The sequence below is a fragment of the Heterodontus francisci genome, chromosome 24 (genome assembly GCF_036365525.1).
Source record: "Heterodontus francisci isolate sHetFra1 chromosome 24, sHetFra1.hap1, whole genome shotgun sequence".
Taxonomy (NCBI): domain Eukaryota; kingdom Metazoa; phylum Chordata; class Chondrichthyes; order Heterodontiformes; family Heterodontidae; genus Heterodontus; species Heterodontus francisci.
In genome coordinates, this window is record NC_090394.1 from 68,357,527 (window position 1) to 68,372,948 (window position 15,422).

At 43.9% G+C, this 15,422-nt stretch overlaps 1 protein-coding gene and 1 long non-coding RNA gene across 2 annotated transcripts in view; both read left to right on the plus strand.

Moving 5' to 3' along the window:
* Window positions 1-15,422, plus strand: part of cacna1ha (calcium channel, voltage-dependent, T type, alpha 1H subunit a) — a 538,349-nt gene that overhangs the window by 181,430 nt on the left and 341,497 nt on the right. The window lies entirely within an intron of this gene.
* The window catches only part of LOC137383495 (uncharacterized), a 38,259-nt gene continuing 29,143 nt past the window's right edge, over window positions 6,307-15,422 (plus strand). Inside the window, exon 1 of the long non-coding RNA XR_010977413.1 lies at window positions 6,307-7,756. This is a non-coding gene — a long non-coding RNA (uncharacterized lncRNA). The remainder of the gene's footprint in view (window positions 7,757-15,422) is intronic.

Below are 15,422 nucleotides of genomic sequence, written 5' to 3' on the forward strand. Positions count from 1 at the left end.
TCATGAAAATATATTGCCCTTGCTTTGCAAGAACCAGTGCACAACTTGTCCAAATAGATTGTAGCACCAGGTCACTGTGTTGTTGGTTTATTCACTAATACCTAATGGAGATTTTGAACACCCTAGAGAAAAACATGGTAAGGAAAAGGTTGTGGGAAAATCGAGACCTATACATTGAATTTTCAATGGCAGATGTCACAGATAACTCCTTGTAGCCCCTCCAAGAGAAAATGTTACATGGCCATTTGAAAATTGATTAAAATAGATAATTTTCTTTTAAAGCCAATTTGGGAGAATTACTAAATCGATACAAAAAGTAGTATAACTAGTAGTTTGCTGAGATGGTCTTGTGTTTTCTACCACTACAAGTTGAAAAGGTATTCGAAGACAGATGTTTCAAATAGTAAATCTGATACCATAGTAATGGACTTGTATTTGTTGCTTTCAATTTTATCATTAACCTGTAACTATTGTTCAAAGTATCCGAGAGTTTTGGTAATCGACACTACTTTGCAAATTCTTCTAATACAACATAGTCCTGCATCAAAGGAATGGAATAAGTTGGCAAGAAAAGTCCCATAACCTTCCTGCCAATAGTATTGAGTTTGTTGCCATAAATTTAATGCTTTGTATTTACATGAAAAATGTGAAATGGTTTGCAATGTTAAGCTAAGATTGAGCAACTGCTACTGCTTTGTATCTTTACTTGACTGTAGTATCCATTACTGAAACACTATGGCATCTAAAGCACAGCTAAATAAAAAGGCAACTTTCCTTTTATGGGGGAAGAGACATTACCAAACGGGCCTTCATGTTTGCTTGCTTTGGGAACTTGCAAAATCAGTTAAATACTTTAGTTTTCAGTGTACCTGAAAAACTTTAAAATGTCTTCAGCTGTTAATCTGTGTCAACAATGCACTGTCTCACTTAATTACGTCTTAATCAAGTATAATTCTTTCTTAGGAATGGCTGATAGATGCCAGCTGGCACTGAGCTCACTAGAAGAACTTTGGTTTGATTCTGGTCTTGTAAATGCAAAAGCATACTCTAAATATATCTGTCATTCTTCTTGCTGTCTGCCCTTTTCTGTCATTTCTTACCTGGAGCAGAAGCCAAAAGCTTGGCATTTGACTCTGGTCCAGCTCTCCATGCACAGAGATTGGCCAGTTGAGCTCCCAGTTAAACATACTACGAATTAATTTGGGCCAGATCCCTTCCTATTGTGATCTTTGCCTTTTTTCAATTTTAGAACGCTTATTTTTGACACTTCATTATTAACTCCAGGTGTTCTTTGCAGACCTTCATTTGGGATAAAATTTAGTTTTAGTCATGCAGTGGTCAAAGTCAAAATTACATGCTAAGTTGTTTACTATAGTTATTTTTAATACAAAAACACAAGAAATAGGAGCAGGAGTAAACCTGTTCCGCCAGTCAATACGATCATGGCTGATCTTAGGCTTCAATTCCACTTTCCCGTCCGCTCGCCATATCGCTTGATTCTCTGAGAGACCAAAAATCTGTCCAACCCAGCCTTAAATGTATTTAACAATACAGCATCCATAACTGTCTGGGGTAGAGAATTCCAAAGATTCACAACCCTTTGAGTGAAGTAATTTCCCCTCATCTCAGTCCAAAATGATCAGCCCCTTATCCTGAGACTGTGCCCCCATGTTTTAGATTCCCTGACCAGCGGAAACAATCTCTCAGTGTCTACCCTATCCAGCCCCTTCAGAATCTTTTATGTTTCAATCAGATCGACTCTCATTCTTCTGAACTCCAGAGAATATAGGCCCAATTTACCCAGCCTATCATTATGGGACAGCTCCCTGATCCCAGGGACTAATCTAGTGAACCTTTGCTGTACTGCCTCCAATGCAAGCTTATCCTTTCTTAAATGTGGAGACCAAAACTGCACCCAATACTCCAGATGTGGTCTCCAGATACATGAATGGGCAGGAAGCAAAGAGATACAGACCCTTAGAAAATAGGCGACATGTTTAGATAGAGGATCTGGATCGGCGCAGGCTTGGAGGGCCGAAGAGCCTGTTCCTGTGCTGTAATTTTCTTTGTTCTTTGTTCACCAAAACCCTGTACAATTGTAGCAAGACTTTATTGCTGCACTCCAATCCCCTTGCAATAAAGGCAAACATGCCATTTGCCTTCCTAATTGCTTGCTATGCCTGCATGCTAACTTTCTGTGTTGCTTGTACAAGCACACCCAAGACTCTTTGAATATCAACATTTAAAAGTTTCACAACTTTCAAAAAAAAAACTCTGCTTTTCTATTCTTATGACCAAAGTGAATAACTTCACACTTCCCTACATTATACTCCATCTGCCATTTTGTTGCCCATTCACTTAACTTGTCTATCTCTTTGCAGCCTCTCTGTGTCCTCCCCACAGCTTACCTTTGCATCACCAGAAAACTTAAATACATTACTCTCTGTCTCTTATCTAAATCATTAATATAGATTGTAAAATAGCTGATGCCCCAGCATTGATCCTTGCAGCGATCTACCATTCACTGCCTGCCAAATTGAAAATGCCCCATTTATGCTCACACTTTGCTTCCTGTCTGTTGACCAATCCTCTATCCATGCTAATATATCACCCCCAACTCCATGAGACCTTACCTTGCATATTAACCTTTTGTGCACCTTATCGAATGCCTTTTGGAAATCCAGATACACTACATCTACTGGTTCCCCTTTTTCTATTCTACTAGTTACATCCTCAAAAAAAACTAATAAATTTGTCAAACAGGATTTCCCTTTAGTAAAACCATGTTGACATGTTCTATTCGTACTGTGCTTTTCTAAGTGCAATGTTAAGACTTCCTTCATAATAGGTTCCAGCATTTTCCAATGACTGATGTTAGGCTAACTGGCCTGTAGTTCACTGTTTTCGCTCTCCTTCCTTTCTTGACAAGTGGTGTAACATTTGCCAACTTCCAATCTGATGGGACTGTTCCCGAATCTAAGGATATTTGGAAACTCATAGCTAGTGCATCCACTATCTCTGCAGATATCTTTTTTAAAACCCTAGGGTGTAGGCCATCAGGTCCTGAGGATTTGTTGGATTTTAGTCCCTTAAGTTTCTCCAATATGTTTTCTCTGCTGATATTAATTTCCTCACTCTTTTTTTTAGCTCCTAGGTTACTGCCTATTTCTGTTATGAAACTTATGTCTTCTACTGTGAAGACAGATAAAAAATATTGGTTCAATGCCTCAGCCATTTCCTCATTCCTCATGATAATTTCTCTTGTATCTGCTTCTAAAGGACCAAACGTTTACTTTAGCTACTCTCCTCCTTTTTATATACCTATACGATGTCTTACGATCTGTTTTTATATTACTGGGTAGTTTACTCTCATTCTATTTTTTCCTTTTTTATCAACATTTTGGTGGCCCTTTGCTGGTTTCTAAAACACTGCCAATCCTCAGACTTGCTACTCTTTTCTTGCAACATTCTAAGCCTCTTTTACTGTAATACTATCCTTCACTTCTTGAGTAAGCCACGGATGAGTCTTTCTTGCTGAGATTTTGTTTTTCATTGGAATGTATTTTGTTGAACATTTTGAATTGTTTCTTTAAAGGTTTGCCCTTGTTAATTTACTGCCATACCTTTTAGTCTATTTACCCAATTTACCTTAGCCATTTCTGCCCTCATACCTGCATAATTGGCTTCTTTATGTTTAAGATTCTTGTTTTTGATTGGAGTATGTCACTTTCAAACTGCACAGGGAATTCAATGGTATTATGATCACTATTTCCCAGTGGATCCTTTACTACGACATTACTAATTAACCATGCTTCATTACATAATACTAGATCTAAGATAGCTTTATCCCTTGTCGGTTCCACAACGTATTGCTCCAAGAAACTGTCCCCAAAACATTCTACAAACTCATCTAGTCCACTCTTGTCAATTTCATTGCCCCAGTCTATATGAACATTAAATTTCCCCACAATTATTAATGTTGTTCTACGATTAATGTTCTCCTTTAGCCAATATATAGCTATGGGAATCTAAGGCAGATCTAAGGGATTTGCTTAATAGTAGTGTTATATTTGTTTACTGCCTCCTTTGCTTAAAGGTACTGAAGATTGCTCCATAGGGCTTTTGTACAAAGGACGTGGAAAAAAAGTTAAGCTGCTAAATTATAGATGAAATTTCTTATAAGGACCAGTTTGGGTGGGTTGTCCACTCCTATGCAATGTGAACCATAACTTTACCAGAGGACCTGAAAATAAAAACTATATGCTTTCTTGACCAGGTTTGCTGAACTACATGTCTCATGTCAAGTGCTAAAATCTATATGATTTATAGTAGTTTACTGATTTCATCCATTGAATCCTTTCCCCAAATGTAGTAACATACACACAATCATATGAATATACATTGATTGTGCTTCCTGTCAGCTGCAGAAGTGTGCAGTGTTCCATTGGGTGATACAAAGCTTTGAAATTTGTTTTCCCAAAACTTTTAATAATTCTTCATAATATTTCACAGCTTACTTTTCCTGGACAGTCCGTGAAAACTTAAATGCTTTCGTACTTCACTAACCACTCCAAAATTCTATACAGGGTAATAAAATGAACAGTTATGTTCAGCACTGAACAGAAGGTTAAAATGAAATGTTGAATTGCATTAAAAATGCCAGAGATTACTCAATGTATTGGACAAAGCTTCACTTTTTTCTAGAATATCCCCTCCCACTTCCAAAACTGAAGTAATTACAAATGAATATTGTACTTCCTTTGAATATCATGATAGATAGTCGATGTAAGGAGAACGTGAAATAAAGGATATAAACTAATCTTCTGAAGTGTCTGAAGTACTAAACAAACTTGCTTTTCTTTGTTTTGCACTGTGTAAATGTGAAAATATTTTTTGTCTGTTGCCAGCCAAGATGGTGACATAATGGAGTCTGTATGTCTGTGTACTGTAAATTTAATTAAACCAAATAATGACAGGGTACCTGATATGTATATAATCATATATCTTAAGATTCAATAAAATATGAAATTTAATTGGCTGAGAAAAAGCCCCATATTACAAAGTCTTTACAATTGAGGTTGTAGTGTGTCTTTTGGAGTAGAGGATAGAGAATAGACTGCAGCTTAAAGTCTGCATGTGGATTGAATGACTTCTTAGAATTGTGATGCTCACTGCATGAAGTTAGTGAATGCTGCCCAGAAGATCAAAATTCTTGGTTTGATCCATCTCAGTATGGTTATTGCAAGTGCTAACACAATTGCTTCTATAGTACGGCACAGTGGCGCAGTGGTTAGCACCGCAGCCTCACAGCTCCAGGGACCCGGGTTCGATTCTGGGTACTGCCTATGCGGAGTTTGCAAGTTCTCCCTGTGACCGCGTGGGTTTCCGCCAGGCGCTACGGTTTCCTCCCACAGCCAAAAGACTTGCAGGTTGATAGGTAAATTGGCCATTGTAAATTGCCCCTAGTGTAGGTAGGTGGTAGGGAATATGGGATTACTGTAGGGTTAGTATAAATGGGTGGTTGTTGGTCGGCACAGACTCGGTGGGCCGAAGGGCCTGTTTCAGTGCTGTATCTCTAAATAAAAAATAAAAATAAGTACATATTGGAAAGTATAGAACAAACAAAATTTTGGGGTCTATATGTTAGAATGCTTCTTTCATTCACCAAGCCTGGATTTGAATCCAACCTAGGCTGACGTGCAGGAAGTCACCCTAAACAGAGAGCTGGAAGGGTAGTATGAAATGAGATTATGCCCAGTTGCTATTGACATTACAACACAAAACTGACTAACATTGAACATTAATTGGCAATCTTGCACAAAGACCCAAGGAAGCCTGTTATGTTAAATGCTGTCGCATCAGAAAAGAAACGTCGTTGGAGTGGTGTAAGAGTCTAGAACGTTCCACAGTTTATCCGGGAATGCTTGATGCCGACACTGCATGCCACAATTTGCATTTTCCAACTTGGATATTTCTAACTGAGAGCACAAAATGTAAAGAATTTTTTTTGGATGTAATAGTACTTTACTTGTGTAGGAGCTGTGGAAGTAAAGCAGAAAAAAGTGAGCTAAGACATGGAATATTTTGCAGTTTTTCACTCCTGACAGCAGGGTAATATTAACACAGATCACTGACATTAATCAGTTATGCATTTTTTGAGCTGAATTTGAAAGATTGTAACAGGCTAAAAGTTAATTATTGCTCTTTGGTTACAGAAGTAGTCTTCAATGTATAATACTTTTAACCTATCTATTCACAACTTTTTATAGTACTTGTTCTTTTTTATAACGCTGTAGGAGATGGACGTCTTTAAAGCGGAGACATGAACGGCCGGCGGGTCTGATACCAGTGGCGAGCTTGCTCTACAATGTGTCCTTGGGGATCCTGCCATCTTTCATGCGGCTCACATGGCCAAGCCATCTCAAGGGCCGCTGGCTCAATGGGGTGTATGTGCTGGGGATGTTGGCCGCCTCGAGGACTTCTGTGTTGGAGATATGGTCCTGCCACCTGATGCCAAGGATTCTCCTGAGGCAGTGAAGATGGACTGAATTGAGACGTCGCTCTTGGCTGACATACGTTGTCCAGACCTCGCTGCCGTAGAGCAAGGTACTGAGGACACAGGCTTGATGCACTTGGACTTTTGTGTTCTGTGTCAGTGCGCCATTTTCCCACACTCTCTTGGTCAGTCTGGACATAGCAGCGGACGCCTTTCCCATGCGCTTGTTGATTTCTGCATTGAGAGACAGGTTACTGGTGATAGTTGAGCCTAGGTAGGTGAACTCTTGAACCACTTCCAGAGCGTGGTTGCTGATATTGATGGATGGAGCATTTCTGACGTCCTATCCCATGATATTCGTTTTCTTGAGGCTGATGGTTAGGCCAAATTTGTTGCAGGCAGCCGCAATCCTATCTGAGTCTCTGCAGACACTTTTCTGTGTGGGATGTTGATGCAGCATCGTCAGCAAAGAGGAGTTCCCTGATGAGGACTTTCCGTACTTTGGTCTTCGCTCTTAGACGGGCAAGGTTGAACAACCTGCCATCAGATCTTGTGTGGAGGAAAGTTCATTCTTCTGAAGACCTGAACGCATGTGAGAGCAGCAGGGAGAAGAAAATCCCAAACAGTGTGGGTGTGAGAACACAGCCCTGTTTCACGCCACTCAGGATAGGAAAGGGGTCTGATGAGGCACCGCTATGCTGAATTGTGCCTTTCATATTGTCATGAGCCGCATGGAAGATGGCAGGATCCCCAAGGACACATTGTACAGCGAGCTCGTCACTGGTATCAGACCTGCCAGCCGTCCATGTCTCCACTTTAAAGACGTCTGCAAACGCGAAATTACGCCCTGTGACATTGACCACAAATCGTAGGAGTAATTGCCAGTGATCGCTTGAGCTGGTGGACAGCCATAAAGGCAGTGCTAAAGAGTGGCGAGTCGAAGAGACTTGGCTGTTGGCAGGAAAAAAGACAGAAGCGCAAGGAGAGAGCCAACTGTGTAACAGGCCCGAGAACCAATTTTATCTGCAGCGCCTGTGGAAGAGTCTGTCACTCTAGAATTGGCCTTTATAGCCACTCCAGGCGCTGCTTCACAAACCACTGACCACCTCCAGGCGCTTACCCATTGTGTCTCGAGACAAGAAGGCCAAAGAAAAAAAAAAGGAGATGGAGCAAAGGAGCAGGATGATTTAAGTAATGTGTTTCTCCGTTATGGCAGTTGACGTGCATCTCTGATCAGCTGACAAATTTGGTTACAATAAGGTGAAGTAACTCTGTAGACCTTGGGTAAAAGATTACATTAATAATGCCCAATTACCTGGCTTTTGAGTTAACATAAACAATGAATCAGCATCCTCCTACATCCTTGGCGATGTTCATGAAGTTGAAAATCATTGAGAGTGGATTTTGGCTTTTGTAAAAATGACTAACTTGCAGTAGAATATATTTGACATCTTTCCTCATGCAGGGATCCTTGATTCTCAAACTAAAGTTATCCTATGCAGCTCACCATTAATGAGTAATATCTGAAGTAGTTAAACTGGATTGGGGCATCAATGATCAATAATAAGACATGAATGCAGTTCATAGCTGTTGGATCTTTTTAAAAGCAATTTATTGAAACATCTAATAACAGAAATGTGCTAATTGGGCTGCTGATTTGGTTTACCATCAAGTGCCTCAGACCTTGGTATCCACAATTGTTGACGAAAACATAGGCCGGAATTTTACACCACCCCAACGAGCCGGATGGTTTTGGTGAAGGCGGGGGGGTGGGTGGGCAGGTTGGCTCCAGGAGGCTTTTTTGACCTGCTCCCGCCTCTGGCCCCTTTATGTAGGGCAGGGGTGGGGGGGTGTGGTGTTGATAAACAGCTGGGAAAAGCAGGCAGCTTCCAATCATCTCGTCGTTGGGGGGGTGGAGGGGTGGTGGTGGTGGTAGGGCCCCTGCTCATTGGGCACAGGGTGCCCAATGGAGGACAGCCCCCGCTATCCCAACACACCCCCTTACCTCCAAACGACCACCCTTGCCTCACCTGGGCCCAACCGATTACCCCGGGTGAGGCAACCAAAACTTACCTGCCTTTGCCGCTCTCAGGCATCTTCTGCGCATGCTGGGCTGCAGTCCCAACAGTAGCCACCGCTCGTGGTGGCGTTGCTGGGACTAAGCTGCTGGCCCGCTGATTGGCTGACAGCTCAATGAGGCGGGACTCCCTCCCTCAAGTGGGTGTAAGTCCCGCCTCGGAACAATTAAAGCCTGGGGGCCTGTAAAATATGGAACGGATCCCCAGGCAAGGTGGAAGTGGGTTCGCCACTGACTTTTACATTGGAGGCCGGCTCCCGCCCACCCACTGTAAAATTCCGGCCATAATTGCAAAAGATGTAAAGTGTTTGCTCTGTTACCGTATAATCATAGGAACATAGGACTTAGGAACAGGAGTAGGCCATTCATCCCCTCGAGTCTTTTTCACCATTCCATATGATCATGGCTGATCTAGTTTTGGCCTCAACTCCACTTTCCTGTCTGCCTCACATAACCCTTGACTCCCTTGTCTATCAAAAATCTATCTAACTCAGCCTTGAATAAATTTGATGACCCAGCCTCCACTGCTTTCTGGGGAAGAGAATTCCACAGACTAATGACTGTTTGAGAAAAATAATTTCTCCTCCTGTCCATCTTAAAAGGGAAAAGTCTTATTTTTCATCTGTGTCCCTATTTCCCATCTCCCCCACAAGAGGAAACATCCTCTTGGTATTCACTCTATCAAGTCCCCTCAGGATCTTACATGTTTCAATAAGATCACCTCTCATTCTTCTAAACTCCAACAGGTATGGGCTCGACCTGTTCACCCTTTCTTCATAAGATAAGCCCTTTATCCCTTCATTCAGGGCGGCACAGTGGCGCAGTGGTTAGCACCGCAGCCTCACAGCTCCAGGGACCCGGGTTCGATTCCGGGTACTGCCTGTGTGGAGTTTGCAAGTTCTCCCTGTGTCTGCATGGGTTTTCTCTGGGTGCTCCGGTTTCCTCCCACAAGCCAAAAGACTTGCAGGTTGATAGGTAAATTGGCCATTAATAATTTCCCCTAGTATAGGTAGGTGGTAGGGAAATATAGGGACAGGCTGTTTTTCCACTATAAGCCAGTTCAAAATTAAATTGTAACAAATGTATCTCTTGTTGTTCAGTCCTGAATGGCTGTAGCCAAAGAAACCAGGATGCACCCTTTGAAGCTGGTTGGTTCCCTCTCTGTATGGTTGTGTCCAACGGCAACCAAAATGCACCTTCTCGGTAACTCCTGAGGCCTGCTTGTTCTTAAAGCAGTACTGATCCTTTGCCGTCTTAAAGACACACCACATATCTCCCGGAGAGAAAAAAAAAGACAGGATCATGACACCTTCAACATTCAAGTCCAGCCTTGGTCATCTTGCAACGATGTCTCTGTAATGGCTATCAGGTCATAAATATTTATTTCTATCTGTGCTATCTCATAATGAAGAGCTGGAACCTGTCATAGCCGCAAAGCACATTGCACTGTTGAACTACAAGAAAGCCCCCAGCGATTTACCATCCGCAGCACTTAAAGCAGCCAGAAGCACTGCACAAAGAACAGCCAGGCGCTGCGCAAACGACTACTGGCAACACCTATGCAGTCATATTCAGCTGGCCTCAGACACCGGAAACATCAGAGGAATGTATGATGGCATGAAGAGAGCTCTTGGGCCAACCATCAAGAAGATCACCCCCCTCAAATCTAAATCAGGGGACATAATCACTGACCAACACAAACAAATGGACTGCTGGGTGGAGCACTACCTAGAACTGTACTCCAGGGAGAATGCTGTCACTGAGACTGCCCTCAATGCAGCCCAGCCTCTACCAGTCATGGATGAGCTGGACATACAGCCAACCAAATCAGAACTCAGTGATGCCATTGATTCTCTAGCCAGTGGAAAAGCCCCTGGGAAGGACAGCATTACCCCTGAAATAATCAAGAGTGCCAAGCCTGCTATACTCTCAGCACTACATGAACTGCTATGCCTGTGCTGGGACGAGGGAGCAGTACCCCAGGACATGCGCGATGCCAATATCATCACCCTCTATAAAAACAAAGGTGACCGCGGTGACTGCAACAACTACCGTGGAATCTCCCTGCTCAGCATAGTGGGGAAAGTCTTTGCTCGAGTCGCTCTGAACAGGCTCCAGAAGCTGGCTGAGCGCGTCTACCCTGAGGCACAGTGTGGCTTTCGTGCAGAGAGATCGACCGTTGACGTGCTGTTCTCCCTTCGCCAGATACAGGAGAAATGCCGTGAACAACAGATGCCCCTCTACATTGCTTTCATTGATCTCACCAAAGCCTTTAACCTCGTCAGCAGACGTGGTCTCTTCAGACTACTAGAAAAGATTGGATGCCCACCAAAGCTACTAAGTATCATCACCTCATTCCATGACAATATGAAAGGCACAATTCAACATGGTGGCTCCTCCTCAGAGCCCTTTCCTATCCTGAGTGGCGTGAAACAGGGCTGTGTTCTCGCACCCACACTTTTTGGGATTTTCTTCTCCCTGCTGCTTTCACATGCGTTCAAGTCCTCTGAAGAAGGAATTTTCCTCCACACAAGATCAGGGGGCAGGTTGTTCAACCTTTCCCGTCTAAGAGCGAAGTCCAAAGTACGGAAAGTCCTCATCAGGGAACTCCTCTTTGCTGACGATGCTGCTTTAACATCTCACACTGAAGAGTGCCTGCAGAGTCTCATCGACAGGTTTGCGTCTGCCTGCAATGAATTTGGCCTAACCATCAGCCTCAAGAAAACAAACATCATGGGGCAGGATGTCAGAAATGCTCCATCCATCAATATTGGCGACCACGCTCTGGAAGTGGTTCAAGAGTTCACCTACCTAGGCTCAACTATCACCAGTAACCTGTCTCTAGATGCAGAAATCAACAAGCGCATGTGAAAGGCTTCCACTGCTATGTCCAGACTGGCCAAGAGAGTGTGGGAAAATGGCGCACTGACACGGAACACAAAAGTCCGAGTGTATCAGGCCTGTGTCCTCAGTACCTTGCTCTATGGCAGCGAGGCCTGGACAACGTATGTCAGCCAAGAGCGACGTCTCAATTCATTCCATCTTCGCTGCCTCCGGAGAATACTTGGCATCAGGTGGCAGGACCGTATCTCCAACACAGAAGTCCTCGAGGCGGCCAACATCCCCAGCTTGTACACACTACTGAGTCAGCGGCGCTTGAGATGGCTTGGCCATGTGAGCCGCATGGAAGATGGCAGGATCCCCAAAGACACATTGTACAGCGAGCTCGCCACTGGTATCAGACCCACCGGCCGTCCATGTCTCCGCTATAAAGACGTCTGCAAACGCGACATGAAATCCTGTGACATTGATCACAAGTCGTGGGAGTCAGTTGCCAGCGTTCGCCAGAGCTGGCGGGCAGCCATAAAGACGGGGCTAAAATGTGGCGAGTCGAAGAGACTTAGTAGTTGGCAGGAAAAAAGACAGAGGTGCAAGGGGAGAGCCAACTGTGCAACAGCCCCGACAAACAAATTTCTCTGCAGCACCTGTGGAAGAGCCTGTCACTCTAGAATTGGCCTTTATAACCACTCCAGGCGCTGCTTCACAAACCACTGACCACCTCCAGGGGCGTATCCATTGTCTCTCGAGATAAGGAGGCCCAAAGAAGAAGCTAACAATTCATCCATTTTGTTATGAATGCTGCATGCATTCAGATAATCACATTTTGCAATAATGAGCTCTTGTCCTCTAATAGGTTGTATTTGATTGACGTCCAAGACCATAGGGTTGTTTTTCAGTCTAGTTTCATAGTCTGACTTGCAGTCTGCTGTACTCCCACACATGCATTGTTATTTAAGTTAGCTTAAAAAATGTAAGTCTGATTCCAGCTGAATTTGCATTTTAAATTTGATTTTTAATTTGCTTGTCATTTTTAGTAATTTCAGTTTCATGGTTTACAATGCTCTGTGAAAGGGGGAAAGTGGACAATTCATAATGTAATTTCACTTCATTTCTCTTCCTTGTCGGTTTTGCATGAAATGATGGAACCAACTTTTTTGCATAGTCAATGATTTGAGATGACTTTTATGATGAACTATGATCAGTCTTGGTCATTATCACATCTTACTTTCATGTTTTACTTAAATCATGGAGAATAAAGCTCTTCACTCAGCACACTAAAAGTCAGTCCTTTCAAAATACTGTTCTCTGGAGTGCCAATAATTGATGTAGTGTTCAAGCATTACAGTTAAGTAGCATTTGCATTTGGATTGATCAGGGAATACTTGAAAAGACAAGTGACTTCTGCAGCAACTGAAGACAGAAACATTGTTTTCTAAAAAATAATGGATTCAAAGTGCATTTTCTGCAGTTAGGGTTTGGGGGGAAAAATTCGTCAAGGCCTGCTATTCAGTGTGCAGCCCAGCATGCTCAAGAGGGGGCTTTGCAGTATGTGTGGCTAGCACGATGTATGGCTAGGCGGGGTGGGGGGGGGGGGGGGTGGGTGGTGCATGGTGGTGGCAGTGTACCTTAAAGGCAGCCTGCCTCTCTTAAAGAGGAGCTGCACTCATTGTACAGAAGCTCCTGCAGATTGTCTGTAGAAGACTTGGATAGAAGAAAAAGAACAGAAAATGAAGCAAGAGGGAGGGCTCCTAGGTTGTCTAATGTGGCACTGGAGGCATGAGTGATGGTGGTGGAGAGGATGAGGATGAAGTGGGATTTGAGACAGGGCATAAGGCAGGAACATACTGTCATCCTGAATGTTCTTGGTGATGCCAAATGCAATGGGCTCAGCACAGCCACTCCCATGATGTGAAGCACCCTCTCCTCCAGAGGGCTCAACTGAGAGGGAAGAATGACAGTGGGTGTATTGCAGTGTGTTTGGGTCATGTATTTGGCATAGCTGAATGGCTGGATGCATGTGGAAGCAGGGAGAGATTTTTTAAAATTCATTCATGGGATGTGGCTGTCGCTGGCTAGGCCAGCATTTATTGCCCATTCCTAATTGCCCTTGAGAAGGTGGTGGTGAGCTGCCTTCTTGAACCGCTGCAGTCCATGTGGGGTAGGTACACCCACAGTGCTGTTAGGAAGGGAGTTCCAGGATTTTGACCCAGTGACAGTGAAGGAACGGTGATATAGTTCCAAGTCAGGATGGTGTGTGACTTGGAGGGGAACTTGCAGGTGGTGTTGTTCCCATGCATTTGCTGCTCTTGTCCTTCTAGTTGGTAGAGGTCGCGGGTTTGGAAGGTGCTGTCTAAGCAGCCTTGGTGCATTGCTGCAGTGCATCTCATAGATGGTACACACTGCTGCCACTGTGCGTCGGTGGTGGAGGAAGTGAATGTTTATGGATGGGGTGCCAATCAAGCAGGCTGCTTTGTCCTGGATGGTGTCGAGCTTCTTGAGTGGATCTGCACCCATCCAGGCAAGTGGAGAGTATTCCATCACACTCCTGACTTGTGCCTTGTAGATGGTGGACAGGCTTTGAGGAATCAGGAGATGAGTTACTCGCCGCAGGATTCCTAGCTTCTGACCTGCTCTTGTAGCCATGGTATTTATATGGCTACTCCAGTTCAGTTTCTGGTCAATGGTAACCCCTAGAACGTTGATAGTTGGGGATTCAGTGACAGTAATGTCAGTGAATGTCAAAGGGAGATGGTTAGATTCTCTCTTGTTGGAGATGGTCATTGCCTGGCACTTCTGTGGCACAAATATTACTTGCCACTTATCAGCCCAATCCTGGATATTGCCCAGGTCTTGCTGCATTTCTACACGGACTGCTTCAGTATCTGAGGGCTCACGAATGGTGCTGAACATTGTGCAATCATCAGCGAACATCTCCACTTCTGATCTTATGATTGAAGGAAGGTCATTGATGAAGCAGTTGAAGATGGTTGGGCCTAGGACACTACCCTGAGAAATTCCTGCAGTGTTGTCCTGGAGCTCAGATGATTGACCTGCAACAACCACTACCATCTTCCTTTGCGTTAGGTATGACTCGAACCAGCGGAGAGTTTCCCCCCTGATTCCCATTGACTCCAGTTTTGTTAGGGCTCTTTGACGCCATACTCGGTCAAATGCTGCCTTGATGTCAAGGGCAATCACTCTCACCTCACCTCTTGAGTTCAGCTCTTTTGTCCATGTTTGAACCAAGGCTGTGATGAGGTCAGGAGCTGAGTGGCCCTGGCGGAACCCAAACTGAGTGTCACTGAGCAGGTTATTGCTATGTAAGAGCTGCTTGATGGCACTGTTGATGACACCTTTCATCACTTTACTGATGATTGAGAGTAGACTGATGGAAAGGTAGTTGGCCGGGTTGGACTTTATAGAACATACCTGGTCAATTTTCCACATTGCAGGGTAGATGCCAGTGTTGTAGTTGTACTGGAACAGTTTGGCTAGGGGCGCGGCAAGTTTTGGAGCACAGGTCGTCAGTACTATTGCCGGAATATTGTCAGGGCCCATAGAATTTGCAGTATCCAGTGTCTTCAGTCGTTTCTTGATATCACGCGGGGTGATATCGAATTGGTTGAAGTCTGGCATCTGTGATGCTGGTGTGGTGCATTGTTGACAGGCATGTGAGGGTGAAATGGAGTATCTGAATATTAGGCATGAGTCCTGATTGCTAGAGTTCACTGGGTGAGTGATGGGGCTGAGGGGTGACTTAATTGAGGTGTATAATATTATGAGGGGCCTAGATAGAGTAGACAGGAAGGACGCCTAGCATGAGAGGCCAATTGCCAGGGGGCACAGATTTAAGGTGATTGATAGAAGGATTAGAGGGGACATGAGGAAAAATATTCTCACCCAGAGGGTTGTGGGTGTTTGGAATTCACTGCCAGGAGCAGTGGTGGAGGTAGAAACCCTAAATCCTTTTAAGAGGTACCTGGACATGCACCTGAAGTGCTGTAACCG